Here is a 16,828-nt window from a genome sequence, read left to right as displayed (position 1 = left end):
CAAGTCTCCTCTTAATTTCTAAGACTCGCTGAGCGCCGACAGCTTGTCTTTCCTAGGCATGAAAGACATGGCACACACTGAGGGCCTGGCACACAGTAGGTGCCCAGAAAATAGTTATGGAACGAATGTCTGCATGTACGCGCGAGGGAACTCAGGGCTTGCCCCGAGCTCGGCAGGAGAGCCCCGGTGGCCCAGGGGACGCGTCGGGGCGCGCCTGCCTGGGGCGGGGGCGGGAGCGCCCGGCAGGCCGGCCCCGGGAGCCCGCCCCCCGCCTGGCGCGCGGGCCCGTCGCGGCCAGCCCGGCCGGCGGGAGCCGCCCGCGGGCGGCACTGGGCATGCTCAGACGGCGGCCAGGTCGCGCCGCGAGCGAGCTTCCGCGCCGCCCGCACGCGCGACCTACCTGGGCGCCCTGCGCCCCCGGATGCTGCAGGTACTGGCCGGTGCGACCCCAGCGGGCCGTGGGCAGGGCTTTGGGCGGCCGGGGGCCCGGGTCACGCTCAGCACCACCCCGCCCCCACCCGTCCCCCGGGCGCGCGGCGGACGCGCGGGCAGGCTGGCGGGCGCGGCGGTCCCGGGGCCCCCGCACCACGTCGGGGCGGGGAGGGGGCGCCCCGCCGCGCTCACCTGGCGGGGCCGGGGCGGGAGGGCGCTGGCCGGGCTGGGTGCGGTTCGGCCCGGGCGGGCGGGCGGCCGGGACGCGGTGGCGGCGGAGCGTGGGCGTGCGCTCCCGCCGGCCAGGGCCGGGCGCAACCCGCGGAGCTCGTGCGGCCGGCGCCCCGGAGGGTCCCGCGCCGCCGCGACCCGCGCTTCCGGCGCCGAGGGGGCGCACAGCCCGCGGGGAGCAAGCCTAGCGAGGCGGCCAGAGCCCAGCACCCTGGGCGAATCCGCCTCTCGGCTTTCAAAGATGGCATTTCCTGGGCCTGGCACAAACTCCAGAGCCAATAAATCCTCCCCGTTCCGCGGGCGATATGGAATGATTTATCAGGTACCTGCGGTGAGACAGCTGCCGTGGGGGAGTGTATGTGAGAGCGCCCAGCCCCCCGGAAATTCCCATTTTTCAGCCACCTAAACTTACTGAGAAGTTGCGGTTGCCTTAAAAATTAATGGGAAGTTGAAAATACTTGACACCTGGGTTTTCCGAGGTGGTGGAAAGAGCTTGTGACTTGGAAACCGGAGACCTCTGTTCAAGTTGTGCTCCCCTTTGGCCAGCTGGTGACCTTGGGCGAGTTGTTTAACCTCTCTGATCCTCAGTTTCCTCCCCTGCAAACAGCCGGTAATAATGCCCACCTCCCTGGGTTGTTGAGTGGATTAAGTGGGATAAATTATGTGGAGGTGTTTGGCACCGTTCCCGGCACAAAGCAAGCGAGCAGTTGGTGTGATGTGAATTTAATTCGTTTAGAGACCCTCGTGGCTCCCATTTCACCAGGAAATTAGAATTAGGAAAGCATCTTCAGAGGCCTAGCGGCGGAGTGACAGACCCTGTCTCTGCCCAGGAGAACTTCTGCTGAAGTCAAGGGCTTTGGAAAAACAATTCAGCCGAATTGTAATCAGAGAGCATCTTCTTTAAAAGCAGTTTTATACATTCAGAAACTCCAGAAGTTGGCAGTTTGGCTTCACTTACAAAAGAGCTGTTTTGCAAGATGATCCATCTTGCAAATGTTTAAGCAGATGATTTGAGAAATTAAAGCCATGTTAGGAAAATTTTTGTGCTAAAAAGCTCCCAACCCCAACTTTAAGTGATTATTTTAATCAGGGTTTCTCAACCTCACACTGTTGACATTTGGGGCTTGATGATTTTTCTTTGTGGGGGCTGTCCTGTGCGTTGTAGGATGTTCATCAGTACTCTTGGTCTCTACTCAGTTGATTCCAGTAGCAATCCCTTTCCCCCCCTCACTTGTGCCAACCAGAAATGGCACCAGACATTGGCACATGCCCCCTGGGAGGCAAAATGCCCCCAGCCTCCCCGCTTTAGAACCACTGATTTAGATAATCCTTGCTTTCTGTCATTAGCCTGAGTAGTTTGAGATTTCATCTTGTGTTTTATGATAATAACCTTTGCATAGCCCTATAGAACTGTGCAGAATACATGGACAATGTATCATCTCATTTAATTTTTACAGCTCCCCTGTGAGGCTGATGTTACTCCCATTTTACAGATGAGGAAATCCAGGCTCTGAGCAGCTGATTACACAGTCTGTGGTGTGGCTGGGATGTAACCCACGTTTTCTTTTTTTGAGGGCATGTCCTTTTTCTTTGCTCCCCTGCATCCAGCTGCCCTTTGTTGTATGGAGACTTTGAAATAGATGACTTTCCTGATCATTAAATCAAGATGTAAAGCATATTGGAAGCTGGAAACCTTTCTGGGATTGACTGGTTGAAAATTAACAACAGTAAGCTATTATCTGACAGAGTAGGCCATTCTAGTTAAATATTCTAGTTTATAGCGAGCTCCCATAAATCCCACATATGGTTAATGGAATACCAATTTGCAGAGAATTAGAATAGAATAAAACGTGCCTAATACTCTGTATTGATCCTGCATTGTCTCTGGTGATTTGCTATCTCCTAAAAGGGATTTGTATATGCAAATTAGACATTAGCTGGGGAATGTAAAAGGTCAGGTTACTAAAGGCATTCCACTCAGCAAGCACTTACTTAACTGCTTCTGTATGGGGATGCTGAGTAGGCCAGTGGACCCCAGTGAATCTAGGGTACCTGGATGAACTTCCCTGCAGGGAAGGGCAGGTGATGACCAGGCCAGATGCATGGTGGGTCCTCAGGGACAGCTTGGGACAGGGGAAAGAGCCCAAGGTACTACAGAGGCAAATTCATGCCCACACTGCACGCCCACTCAAGTCTCTGAGTTCTCGTTTCATCTTTTGTCATATAGCCGGTACTCTGGTAGCTTTTAACATTCTCATTCAGGTCTCAGGGACTCGGTCAGAGACAAATCTTACCCTTGAAAGAAGTTGGGGTTCCAAGATGGTAATTGGTCTCAGGGGGTTGAGGGCAGATCCAGGATTATTGACTGTGAACTGGAAGGTTTCACATACATTGTTTAATTACAGTGTTGTTGCCAAATCCCGCCCCCTGCAGATGAGGAAACTGAGCTAGCAAAGTGGGACCAGGAGCAAGAGGTGACTGATCGTTACCTTCTGAACTACAGGCACACGGGATACTGATTTCTAGGACAGACAGAACCTACTAGAGGGGCTCAGCTTTGGGGATTGGAGGGAGCAAGAAGACGTGGCACCCCACCTCCCCCACAGCCCTCAAGGTCTGTGGTAGTTGGAAGGGGACCAGCAGTTTATGGTCCCTTCATCTTTCCCCAGGAGAGTGCACCTTTCTTCTACCAGACAGTGAGTTCCTGGAAAGCAGGGCTGATCCCTCCTCATCTCTTCCCAGGGTCTATTGCAGAGGCTTGAACGCCACAGGCACTCAGCACATGCTCTGGCCTGGATGGGCTGGTGGGAATGGGGCAGCCTTCCCAAGCATCAGCTCTTCTTACCAACTCTAATAGAGACGGGATAGGACCATATCAGTGTCCTCACTGCTCTTGGCTGGGTCTAGGCGACCCCAGGCTCTGATCTTACAGGTGTCTTTTTTCCTCTGGCTGAGAAGTGCTTGGTAGGCCCCTGGCTGAAATCCGACCTGGCCATGGTTCTAAGACCCAGAGATCTTGCCTCTACAGATCTGCTGTGTGTGCACCTGAAGCCTCCTTCTGCCTCCACGTTAACTTGTTAATTCAAGCCCAGCTGTGAGAAGAGATTTAACAGCAGATTTGGACATTAATTGAGTCTCTACTACATGTCAGGCCAAAGGGATACAGAGATGAAAGCTGAACCCCTGCCTTGGAAGGATTCATGGTAGAGTTGGGAAGACAGTGACATGTGTGTGTGTGTGTGTGTGTGTGTGTGTGTGTGTCTCCATCCATCCATCCAATAACTGCTTTAAAAGAGGATTAAACCAGGTGCAAGAGACACAAGTGGAGGGAGTCATTCATTCTGACAGGCATCAGGAAACACAGTGGGGAGTAGTTGACATGTGAATTTAGCTTTGAAGGTGGAAGATGATGGCAGTCAGGGCAGACAGAACAGAAGGAGCAAAGGCACAGAGGCATGACGAGACCTTATGGATTGTGGGCGTGGTGACTCTTCCCAAAGTCCAGCCTCTTGACTTTCACTAATGCAGGGCCCAGCTCCTCTGGTTAGGGTACTCCCCCTTCTCCGTACAAGCAAGGGCCAGGCCTCACCCGGCCCAGGGGAAAGTGCCTATTTTCCTTGTTTTCCCTGGATGGGGGCAATGCCTCTGGATTGTCTTTGAGGCAGGAGCAACTTCTGCCAGGGACACCTCTGGCTTTAATTACTAAGCACTGGTACTTGCTGGCTGCCATGCACTGTTCTGAGTGCTTTCCGAATATTAACTTATTCATTGAATCCTCACAGCAAGCCTCTGGCCATGCTGCCTCCCTGGGTACCTGTGACTTGGTAGGTAGGTAGGGGGAGATCTCATCTCCCAGTGTGTGTCCCTTTGTGGGTGGTGTCCCAATCATGGTGCAGCTTCCCCAGGCTGCGTTTACATTGATGTACCGGGAAGCATCCCAGTTGGAGTGCTGACTGCCAACGGGTTTTTCTCCCTGACCTTGTTTCCTTCGGGGCCAGCAGGGCTCTGCTGAACCAAAGATTGGGATCTGTAGTCTGGAAAAAAAAAAAATGTGTCTGTGCTGCTGCTTTGTGCAAGAGGAGGGCTGGGAGGTGTTTGGATACTGAGAGAGTGGAATTTTTGAGACATTTTGATGGTTTATGTGGAAAGTTAGGACAGAGGATTTGAAATTGGGATAGTCCTGGAAAATTCAGGTCCCATGATTTACTGTTAGGATACATAAGCTTTTAGTAAATGTTTAAGCAGTGTGTAGTTTGGAGTGAATTTTCTGTACTGAGCCTCTTGGAGCTCCAGCAGGGAACAAATGATGCTTTTTAGCCTCAGAATCTTGTTAATTCATACCAGCCCCATTTTACAGATGGGGTGAGAACACTGAGGCTCAGAGAGATGAAGCGACTGCCTGAAGGGCACAGTGCTCATAAGTAGGACAGCAGAGACCCAAACCCAGGTCTGTCCCTAGACAGATTATTTGCCTGTTGTTCAAGTCAAATAAAATATTAGAGACAAATCTCTAAATTAAGAACATTTTATTTGGAAAGCAAGAATTGTAATTTGGGGCATATGGTGGTCTTTGGTACGTCCAAAGAACAAAGAGAAGCTTGGGAGTTTTATTAGAAAGAGAAGTGTTACATATTGTTCTGAAAGAAAGTTCATTGGCACCAGAGATGCTTTTGGGAGCTGGCAAGCTCTGTTGCTGAGTGATAGGTAGTGGGTAAAAATAGTCTCAGAGTTGCAGCAGGTTGTTTCAGTATTTGTTAGATAAAACTTCGTTTTAGGTTGTAACAGGCAGTTTTAGCAATCAGACTTGCAGATAATTATATTTTTGGAGCAATGTTACGTGCCCTGAGTGTTTCCCCCTCCACCCCCTCAGCCTCTTGACTCTTACTTAGTTGTGTATGACACGAATGGCCCAATTTGTATACTCATCTTCCGTACTGTAAAACGTGGATCGTGATGGAACCTGTTTCCTTTAAATTAACTGTTTTAAATGAGCTAATAACTGAAAATCCACTGAGGCAAAACTAGGCACAGAAAAAGCCTTCCCTTGGTTTGTGGTCAGACCTCTGGCCCCCAGGCAAGTGCTTTGGCCAGCACTGAGGGTCACTGTGGGAGATGAGGGCCCCCTCCTTAGTCAGGGCCACAGGTCCTGGTTCTCAGGACTGCAGGGATGTTCCAAGAGGCAGCCTCCAGGACCACGAAGGGGCCGTGGCTGGCTGGATGCTGTGCTGGTGAGAGGCACTTGGCTTGGGAGTGCAGGTGGAGACCCGGCCCCTGCACGCAGCCTCCCTCAGCTGAGTCAGCCTCCAGGGCTAGACCAGAAGTTCTCCATGAGGAAGGCGGCCACCTGCTCCACCAACCATCTTTTGACCACTAACCACTGGTGGGCCTGGAGAGGGCACGGTGGCCACCTGAGCCCAGTCTTACCCACTTTGCTGCCCCCAGATTCTTCCCCAGGTTGTCAAATGCACACATGATTGGTGTAGAAAACAAAGGTGTCATGGAGCAGAGGAAAAATCATGCATGATGCTTCTCAGGGAGGCAGCTGTCCCCACTGCCATGGACTCCACGTGTCTTCTCCCCTTCCAGTGGGGTCTCTACTCTGCAGCCAAAGGGGTCTAACGAGCACTTCCTATTGCTCTCAGAGTAAAGACGAAACCAATCTCTGTGGCATCTCCACAGGCCCAATTTTCATGCTTTGGCTCCATGCTTTTCCCAGCTCTGGCCTTATTGTGCTCCTTCCTGCCGCAGGGGCTATGAGAGCCTGGAACCTTCTTCCCCGCCTCCCTGGGTAACTCGTCCTTTGGGCCTCAGCTCCGTGATTGCAGATGCCTTCCCTCACCTTCCTGATACAGGTTAAACTGTTGCTGTAAACATTCATGCCCCTGGATCTCTCTTCTTTATAGCACTTTCATAGTGGCAATTTTGTGGTTAATTAGTGTAATTATTTGTATTAGTAGCTGTCTCCCAGCTACACTGTAACCCCTATGAAGACAGGGTCTTTTTTTTTTTTTTTTTAACTTTCTCTAAGCTTTATTTTTTTTCTTTTACCTTTTTATTTTGACCTAATTCAGACTTGTAGGAAAGTTGCAAGAATAGAACAAAGAACTCCTATATACTCTTTATTCATATTCCCCAAATATTATCATTTTATCATATTTATTTTATACTTTTGTGTCTTATATATATATTTTGAACCATTTGAGGATCATTTATAGACTCATCTTTCTCCCCAAATTTACTTCTTTAGTATCTTTCCTAAAAGCAATGACATTCTCTTACATAACTGCAATACAAATTTTAGAATCAATACATTAATATTGACACAACACTATTACCTAATCTATAGACCTTAAGTTTTGCCAGCTGTCTCAGTGATGTACTTTTTGTAGCAAAGAAAATCTCTGATCATGCATTGCATGCAGTTGTCATGTCTCTTTAGTCTCTTTTAAACTAGAACAGTTCCTCAGCCTTTCTTTGTCCTTCATGTCCGTGACCTCTCAATTTGGATCTGTTTTAACTCCCCATTGTGTACCCCAGCACCAAGCACGGTGCCTGGACCATCAGATGCGCTCAGTAAATATTTGTTGAATGAGAAGGTGAGATGGAAGGAGAAAGCCAGCAGGTTTTCTGGTCTCCGCCCCGCCCCCCCACCACCACCAGCACACCTTTCCCTGCTGAGGGATGTTGTTATTTAATTGCAATCCTACTGTACATAGATTTGAATCCTATTTTTATACCAAAGCTTTCCTCCAAAAAGAGGCCTTCTCATAAGATAGTGAGCCTGCTGTCCCTGCAGGTATACAAGCAGATGCCGGATGATGGCTTGGCAGGGATGTTGGAGAGCAAATGGAATATTTGATGAGGGATAGGACTCACCCTGGGGGCCCCTCTCAATCCTGAGCAGTCTTCTCTAACTGCGGCTCTAATTTCAGAGGCCTGGGAGCCCAAGGATAAGGCAACTAGAATTTATCATCCAAACCAGAACATTTTGAGAATGAAAGGGGATGCTATTAATAACTATGTCTAGCCGGGCGCGGTGGCTCACACCTGTAATCCTAGCATTCTGGGAGGCCGAGACAGAAGGATCTTTTGAGCTCAGGAGTTCGAGACCAGCCTGAGCAAGAGTGAGACTCAGTTTCTACTAAAAATAGAAAAAAATTAGCCGGGCCTGGTGGCGCATGCCTGTAGTCTCCCAGCTATTTGGGAGGCTGAGGCAAGAGGATCACTTGAACCCAGGAGTTTGAGGTTGCTGTGAGGGAGGCTGATGCCACGACACTCTAGCCTGGGCAACAGAGCAAGACTCTCTCAAAAAGAAAAAAAAAAAAACATCTGAGCCAGAGGCCTCAGCCAGGACTTCCCTAGGCAAATCGAGACATGTGGTTATCCTACCCAAGTGTGACTTTGAGGTTGAGATCAGTGCCAGGGTGGGCCAGCCTGGAAAACTTAATAAAGACTAAATGAGTCTCCTTCCGTGGCCCTCAGGCCCAAAGTTTGTGGCCTCACACCTGTGTGGTTGCACCTCCCATGCTGTGCCCCTCCGCAGCTTTGCTCCTGCCACCTCAGCCATTTTCAGCCCCGGCCTCACCATGCACCTCCCTGCCACAGGGACTAGCAGAGCCTGGGACCTCACTTACATACCCAGGCTGGATGGAGGAGCAGAGGCAAGGTTTATGATAGATGCACAAGGGGACAAACAAGCCAGCTGTGCTTGCCACTGCCGATTTCTTACAGAATTTAAGGGCCAGGGTCTGTGAGCAAGGTATGGCAGGAGGCCAGAGTCACCCTAGACTTCATCTTCTCCTTTCCTCTAGCACTCACACTTCTACCTCTCCTTCCTGTAGCAATACCCACATGCCTCTTCCAGCCCTAGATCTAAGATCATGACCTTGGCAGAGGCAGGGAAGCAGGTGGCATTGGGGACCCAGGCACAGGAGGATGGGCATTGGATGGCCGGTAGGTGCAGACAGGGACTTGGATGCAGAGAAACCAGGCAGGAGACCAGCGTCTAGGGATTCTGGTAACAAGGTCACTACAGGGCCATTTATCAGGAAGCCTAGATTCATCATATCAAATGCCCAGATGCTCGGGTCAGGGTCAGGCACTGGGATTCATATACCTGGTTCTTAAGCTCATTTTCTGCCTAGAAGGAAACACAAACCTTGCCTTCCTGGATTAGAAAGTATTATAGGATGAAAATGGAAGATCTGGAGCTATTTTCTGGGAAGCAACCCAGTTATGTGGACTTCAAGAACATTGTCCAGTGCAATGGTGTTTTTATAACTCTAGGCATCAACAGCATTAGTGGAAAAAACAGTTAGTGCAGGAGCGTTCTAGTTCTTGGAATGCAAGATACTAGTACGACTGAACATTGGAAAGGTTTTCTGGTTTACTGTGCTATTAGATTTTACTGCTTAAAAATGTTCTTTTTTATTCTAGGCACGACTAGTTAAAAGCATTTAGTTTGAGGATCATTTTTTACAGGACAGATTGTGGCACACGGTGTCACAACTGGAGAAACCTTTGTCTGCTCCCTCTTTTTATAGCGGCCCTGCAAGGGTTGTGTCATACTCAAGGGCACACAATCGTGGCAGAGCAGGGACTGGATCCCATGTCTTATGTTTTCCAGCGCCCAGATCTTGGGTGTGTTTTCTACATCTCATCCAAGGCAGTTTATTAGCTGGACCATGTATTTCTATTATTTTGTTAATACTCTTTGTCATTTCTCTGACTACAGAAATAAGTCATATTGGCATTGAAGCAATTATGCATTTGTTGCTCAGTTTCTCTGTATAGAAGTTGCTAGACTGCCTTTTGTTTGTTTGTTTTCATGTAAAAACGACGTGAACTTCCATTGAATGTCTATATTCTGTAGTGGTGTTTCTCAAACTTTAGCACAGCAGAATCACCTGGAGGGCTGGTTAAAAACAGAGGCTGCTGGTCCCTGCTCCCAGAAGTTGTGATTCTATTGGTCTGAATCAGACCCTCTGGTGAGGTGGGAAATTTTGCATTTCTAACAAGCTCTCAGGTGATGCCATGGATGCAGAGACCAGGTACCACCCTTTGAGGACCACTGCCCCAGCTCTAGCGACAGTTAAAAATAAGTGGGCTATGCTTTGCAGCCAGCTGAACCCTTCCTGCTCTCCACCCTCCCTCCACCTGACCTTTCTGTCCTCTCCAAGTCTCCTGCCTGTTGTCTTCACCTCACCAGGTAACCCCACCACCTCCACCTGTTGCCCTGGGATGCCCCAGGCCATCTGTGGGAGCCTCCTCACCTGCACCCTCTCGTCTGCATTTTTGGGCTTCTCTCCTTTCTTCCTTTCCTGCAGTCTGAGACAGATGAGTGTCCTGGCTCCATTCACCTCCCATCGCCTCCTCGGAGCCAGGCTCACCTTCAGGTCACCGCCTGATTTCTTCCTTCCCACTCGCTGCCAAGCCTCCTGGAGGAATGTCCGTGATAACCGAAAGACATTTGCTGTCACCTCTCTTGATGCAGAAATTCCAGGAGTTTGGATTTTCTATAATTACAATGAAGGAATGACATTTAATTCTTTTAAATTGTGAAGTGCACATAACAAAATTTCCCATCTTAGCCATTTTTAAGTGTACAGCTCAGTGGCATTAAGTACATTCACACTGTTGCACAAGCATCACCACCATCCATCTGTGGAACTCTTTTCACCTGAAAACGCTGACACTCTGTACCCATTAAATGTAAACTCCCCGTTCTCCCTCCCCCAACCCCTGGCAAACACCATTCTGTTTCTAGCTCTATGAATTTGACTACTTTAAGGACTTCGTGAAAGTGGAATCGTACAGTATTTGTCCTTTCGTGACTTGATCATTTTGCTTCGCATGATGTCTTCAAGGTTCATCCATGTTGTAGCATGTGCCAGAATTTCCTTCCTTTTAAAATACCATTCCATTGTATGTTTATCAGCAGATGATGGACAGACACTTGGGTTGCTTCTACCTTTTGGCTGTTGTGAATAATGCTGCTGTGAACATGGGTGTGTGGAAAGACGTAATTTTGACCGAAGAGAACTTGCGACCTCCAGTAGGCTGTTTAGGCATTTATAGCACAGTCCATCCTCATCAACACCTGCAGTGGACCAGCACTGCCCTTGAGGCAGCCCATTCAGTCTCTTCCTCGAGGGCTTCTGTGATGTTCGTCTCCTCTCCTCCTGCCCGGCCCACCTTGGCTCATTCTCGGGTGAACTCACCTAATCCCACCGCCAGGGGCTTGCAGGGCTGTGTCTCCAGCCGGGTCATCTCGAGGCATTTCCTGTCATGTCTGCACGTCTCCCCATGGGTGCCCCAGGTCCCTCCTCTGCATCCCCAAACCAGAGCTCATCGCCTTCTGTCTTAAAAATGCACGCTCCATGCATGGCACAGCCTTCCAGTTTAGAAACTCAAGGCCACTCTTGACTCGTCCCCACACCTGCGCTGGACAAATTCTCCCCTTCATGCCTCAGAAACCCGGCCTACTCCTTTTTCTCACCCCCCACCCCAAAACTGGGTTAGTTCACACGCTTCTCCCATGTGCCCTTGCTTACTCACACCAGTGAGCCCCTCATGCCTGCACCTCGTCCACACGCTACCAGAAAACCTTCCTCGAAAAGCATGTAAGACCCCCTCATCCTCTGCAGCTCTGTACAAGCCGGCCCCGCCTGGGCCTTGCCTTCCCCCGTCTTCCCCTCAATCCCACAAACTGCGGGCTCTAAGCCAGGCTTCCCAAGCGTCAGTGTTAACATGCAGGTGCATGCTCAGGGCCTGGGCTGGACCCTATATTCTGCGTTTCCAACAAGCTCCCAGGTGATGCCGAGACGGCCGCATGTTGTTGGGCAGCTGGGCTCTAGCCAAGATCTGTTTGACAAAGTCCTACAGACCTATCTGCACTCTATTCACCGTGTGAGAATTCCTAAGTTTTGTGTCATAATTTTTGTTTGTTTTAGAGGTGGGGTGTCACCACGTTGACCTGGCTGTACTCAAACTCCTGGGCTCAAGAGATCCTCTTGCTTCAGCCTCCCGCATAACTGTGACTACAGGCGCGTGGCACCGTGCCTGGATATTGTGTTATAACTGTAATGTTTTCTGTTTTATGTAAAGCTAATCTTAAATGTTTTCAGTCATAAAGGCAGAGTCGTGTTGCAGTGATTATTTGCTGTTGAAAGAATTTTCAAAGACCAGGCAAGGCTTCAGTTTTCCCAAGAGTCGCTAAATAGGTCCAGGTGCGCAGATGTGTGGCAGTGGGTCCTGAGAAGGTTTGCCCTGTAAAGGGGCTCCCTCCCTTCTCCAGGGCAGAGGCGCTGTCCTGCTCAGCTCTGTCCCCCAGGACCCAGTGCCTGTGGTATGTTTGTGGGTGGCAGGGAACTTCTCACAACATTGGCGGGAGGGGAGGGAGGAGATGAGTGTGGAAACTGGTGATTTGAGGTGGGAAGACAGTGGAAAGGGAGCTTTTCTGGGGAAGGTGCTGCCAGTCATGGGAGACGAGGGAGCCCATCTGGCAGCTGGACCCTGTGTGACTCTTACTAAGGCCCTGCTGTTGAGGAACCAGCGGGGGGAAGCTGCTGGTGGGGGTTGCCCCTGAGCTGGGCTTTGGCCTGGCCCAGGAGGGGGATCATGGAGGGCTGAGGACTGCGGGGGACCAGCCAGCAGGAGGTGGAGCCCGTGAACCTGAGCAAGTTTGACCGCACTTGCCACGTCGTCGGGAGGGTCAGAGAAGCAAGTCCCAGGTGCTGAGGAATCAGGTTCACGGGGGTGAGGGGACAGGATGGGTCTCAGAAGGGTGCTGCTGACTTGACCGGCCTGCTCCAAAAGCTTCCTTACCTTCCTGTCACCTCTAAGCCTGAGCTCTTCAGTGCGTCATTGAAGAGGTTCCGGATCTGGCCTCTGCCTGCCTCTCCCACTTGTTCTCCACTACTTTCCCCTTCGCTTCTGGGTCCCAGCCGAATGACTGGTCCTCACCTCAGTTGCAGATGTCCTCGCTTCCCCACGAGTCGGCTCTGCAGGGCTGCTGGGCTGCGGTCCTCGGGGCTGCCTCTTAGTGCAGGCTATAGGCCTGGGAGCATCACTGGAACCCCCACTCGCTCTGTGGCCCCGGCCAAGTCTCCTCAGTCTCAATTTCCTCATCTCCACACTGGAATGACAACGGTGTCTCCACCTCACAAGGTCATGTGAAGAGTCCATGATGACACGGTGGCACATGCTCATTACCCAGACAGCACTGGTTCAGCAAGCTGGACAGAACGGCCACCGTGTGACATCTGTCCACAGCTTGAGCCGGCGGTCTTAGAGCTGTGGTTTGTGTGTGTCACCCCGGGCAGGGCGGTGCCACCTGCAGGTGGACGTGAAGGTCAGTGGAGCTGGGGAGGTGGACACTCTGGAGGTTGGTGTCAATTCATTGCATAGATGTTGAAGGCAACAAAAGATGGCAGCTGGCAACAGTGAGGAGGAAGAAGCTGAAGACCTGGGGGAGGTTGGGATTGGAATAAGCAGAGTCTCTCACACCTGAACGTGCGTGCAAGGATTCCGCAGGTCTGGAGTGGGGCCTGAGATTCTGTGTTTCTAACAAGCACCCGGTGATGCTGAAGCTGTTGGTCTGGAGGCCACACTTGGAGTGGCATTGGTCCGGAACATGATTTATGGTGGGGAAGCTTGTGGAGGAGAGAGTATAGAAAAACCAAAATATGCACAGTTGCAAGTATAACCAGCTTTCTGCACGGCTGCTTGGAGAGACCTCGGAGGGGCAGGTGTATGCAGGTGTGTGAAGTTGGAATCAGATTGTGAGTGATGATGGATTCGTGCAGTAAAAGCCTGGAGAGCTTCTGGATATGTATAGGATGACTTGATTTTGTTGTTTGAGATCTCATCCTGCAAGGTCTAGCTTCACAGTTAGATTCCCCTTAGAAGGTGTTGTGTTCTGCCCAAGGCTGAGCCGTGGTCACCCCTGGACAGTACCTGAGCAGCCAGCAGCACACACCTGTCTTGGCAGCATTCACCACACTGAAAGGTGTGACTACTGCACCTCTCCTGACTAGCCTGTGAGTTTCCAGAGAGCTGGGACCTGAGACAGCCCCTTCCCTCCAAACCCCAGCACCTGCCTGAGAGCCAGCATTAGAGAGAGGAATGAATGCGGAGTTTCTGAAGGAAGAATGTGTACGGCGTTGTGACCAAAAGTGAGCAGGAGGGCCCAGTACCGAGGCAGGACGCTGGAGGCTGTCACTGTGGTTGGGAAGCCCATCTCTGGCATCTGCAGGGCCTCAGGTGAAAATGCCAGGAACGTGGTCAAATGGGCACAGTGGGGGTGGGGGATGTCAGTGCTGGGGATTTGGGCATCAGCTTTGAGGAGTGAGAGTTGAGCTCTGAGTTCTCTGAAGTAGTGGAGGGTTAACCGGGGAAATGGCAGTTCGGCCAAGAAGCCCTCATGTTAAGCTATCTGGGAGCCAAGGGCAAACCTCCTTTTCTTCCACTGCCTTGAGGAGAGGTCAGGTACCCAGATTTTTGCAGACTGAGGAAAAGAATTTTCTCCCTGTGTACCAGGGCGCAGCAGGGTGGAAGCAGCAGGTGGGGCTCCGAGGCCGGGCAGGTGGTGTCCAGAGCACTCTCACAGGTGCTAGGCACTCCCTAGGGCTCTCAGGGGGAGGCAGGCTCAGCTACATTTTCCTGAGGAGTAAACAGAGTCTAAGAGAGGTTCAGTAACTTGCCCAAAGCCACGGAGCCAGGAGGAGGCAGCCCAGCTCTGGCGGTGGCTTGCTGGGGGGAGGGACACCTTGCCAGGTGTCCGTGAAAGGCCAGAGCCTTGCAGTGTTGGGAGGGCTGTAGGGGCAGGTGCCGGGTGGCCCCAGGAAGAGCATGCAGGGCCAGGGACGCAGAAATGGGACAGGAGGTGGCAGAGAGTCAGGGGAGGGAGGTTTAAGCAGTTAAACACCCTGTGCACCAATAAAGTATCCAATGACAGCATTTTTTAAAAAGTTCTGTCAGTTTGATTTTCTTCTAACTCATTGCTCATTATAGAAAACTCAGGAAATACAGAAAAGTTGAAAGAATAGGAAAACTAATACGTATATTTTCATTGTCTTTCAAATTCCTTTGTTATTTTAATTACTTGTGGTCATCCTGCCAGAATATGGTGCTGGGGAGGGACCCTGCTCTGAAAGACCAGAGCAGTTGCTACCATACACCACACATAAAAATGAACTCAAAATGCATCAATGACCCAAATATGAGAGCTAAAGTCATAAAACTCTTTGGAAAAAACATAGGGGTAAATCTTTGTGACCTTGGATTCTTGGCTATGACTCCAAAAGTAAGAGCAACAAAAGCAAAACAGATGAATTGGACTTCATCAGAATTAACTTTTGTACAAAGGACATTATCAAGAAAGTGAAAAGACAACCCATAGAATGGGAGAAAAATATGTTCATGTCTTAGATCTGATAAAGGTTTAATATTCAGAATATAAAGAATTCCTAGAAATCAATAACCCAAATTAAGACAAACCCAGTTTAGAAATAGGCAGATTGGGTGTGGTGGCTCACGCCTGTAATCCTAGCACTTTGGGAGGCCAAGGTGGCAAAATCGCTTGAGGTTAGAAGGTTGAGACCAGCCTGAGCAAGAGTGAGACCCCATCTCTATAAAAAATAGAAAAATTAGCCAGGCGTGATGGCTACTCAGGCTGAGGCAGGAGGAGTTTGAGGTTGCAGTAAGCTATGATCATGCTACTGCCCTCATGCCCAGACCAAAAAAAAAAAAATATATATATATATATATATACATACACACACACACACATATATTATATATATGGGCAGAGGACTTGAATAGACATTTCTCTAAAGATGTACAAATGGCCAGATGAGCACATGAAAAAATGCTCAACAGCATTAGTCATTTTGGAGATGCAAATCAAAGCCACGATGAGACACCACTGCATGCCTACCAGAATGGCTATCATCAAAAAAAGGAAAACAAGTATTAGCAAGGATGTGGAGAAATAGGAGCCCTCTTACATTGTTGATGGAATGTAAAATGGCACAGCTTCTGTAGAAAACAGTGGCAGTTCCTCAGAAAGCTAAACATAGAACTACCGTACGCCCCAGTGATTCCACTCCTTGCTGTATATACCTGAAAGAATCGAAAGCAGGGCCTCGAATAGATACTTGTACACCTGTGTTCATTGCAGCACCATTCATAATAGCCAACTGGTAGAAACAACCCAAATGTCCATTGATAGATGAATTGATAAACAAAATGGAGTATCATTCTATCATAAGAAGAAAGTTCTGATACATGCTCAAACATGGATATACCTTGAAAACATGCTAAGTAAGCCAGACACAAACAAACATTATAAGGTTCCGCTTATGAGAAATACCTAGGATAGGCAAATTCATAGAGACAGAAAGTAGATCAGAGGCAGCTGGAGTCGGGGAGGGATGAATGGGAGGGGGGTGTTATTGCTTAATGGGTACAGAGTTTCTGTTTGGGATAATGAAAAACTTCTGGAAATAGTGGTGATGGTTGCACAACATTGTAAATGTAATTAATGCCACTCAGTACACTTAAAAATGGTTGAAATGGCAAACTTTATGTCCTATATATTTTACCACAATAAAAAGGAAAAAAAAAAAAAAGACCAGAGCAGGTAGTGGGACGTCTGGAAGGAGCGAGGCCATTGGGCTTGGATTCTGCTCTGCTGCTGGGTCACCTTAGAGACACACAGGGCAAGCTTGTGGGGGAATCCCAGTCGCCTCTTGCGATGTGAGTGGAGTAGGGTGATGGGTGTAGACTGTCTCTCCTGGTCATGGGAGGTGCTCAGGGAATCCTCCGGCCTCTAAATGCATCCTTTCCAGTGTAAAAGATTGTTCTGCCTGGTAGAAAAGACAGAAAACAGTAGACTTAGTGATTTTACCCAAATCATCATTGGTTTCCTGCTCGTTTGTTTTGCCATTTTCCTCTAGGTGGTTGTCTAAGCCTCTCACTGTCACCTTGGTCTTTGGTGTTTTTGCCCTAAAGCAGGGCTCCTCTGGCCCCCGCCTTCCTGTCCTGGTCACATGTTCCTTCTTCCTTCTGTGTGTTTACTGTGGGTTCTTTTTGAAATCTGAGCTCTACTAATTAGAAGTCATCCGAGCACCCAGCCACGGTTATGTACACCCACTTGGTGGGA

General features: G+C 49.7%; 1 protein-coding gene across 3 annotated transcripts in view; it reads left to right on the top strand.

Annotated features, from left to right (window-relative positions):
• The first annotated feature begins 366 nt into the window (after positions 1-366).
• Positions 367-16,828, top strand: part of PTPN3 (protein tyrosine phosphatase non-receptor type 3) — a 106,483-nt gene continuing 90,021 nt past the window's right edge. For all 3 annotated transcript variants that reach the window (XM_069476654.1, XM_069476653.1, XM_069476652.1), the window contains exon 1: positions 367-430. The gene's annotated coding sequence lies outside the window, so the exon portion shown is untranslated. The remainder of the gene's footprint in view (positions 431-16,828) is intronic.

Source organism: Eulemur rufifrons, chromosome 7 (genome assembly GCF_041146395.1).
Source record: "Eulemur rufifrons isolate Redbay chromosome 7, OSU_ERuf_1, whole genome shotgun sequence".
NCBI classification, from domain to species: Eukaryota; Metazoa; Chordata; class Mammalia; order Primates; family Lemuridae; genus Eulemur; species Eulemur rufifrons.
Note: the sequence above shows the minus strand (reverse complement) of the source record. Positions and strands in the feature narration are given on the sequence as shown.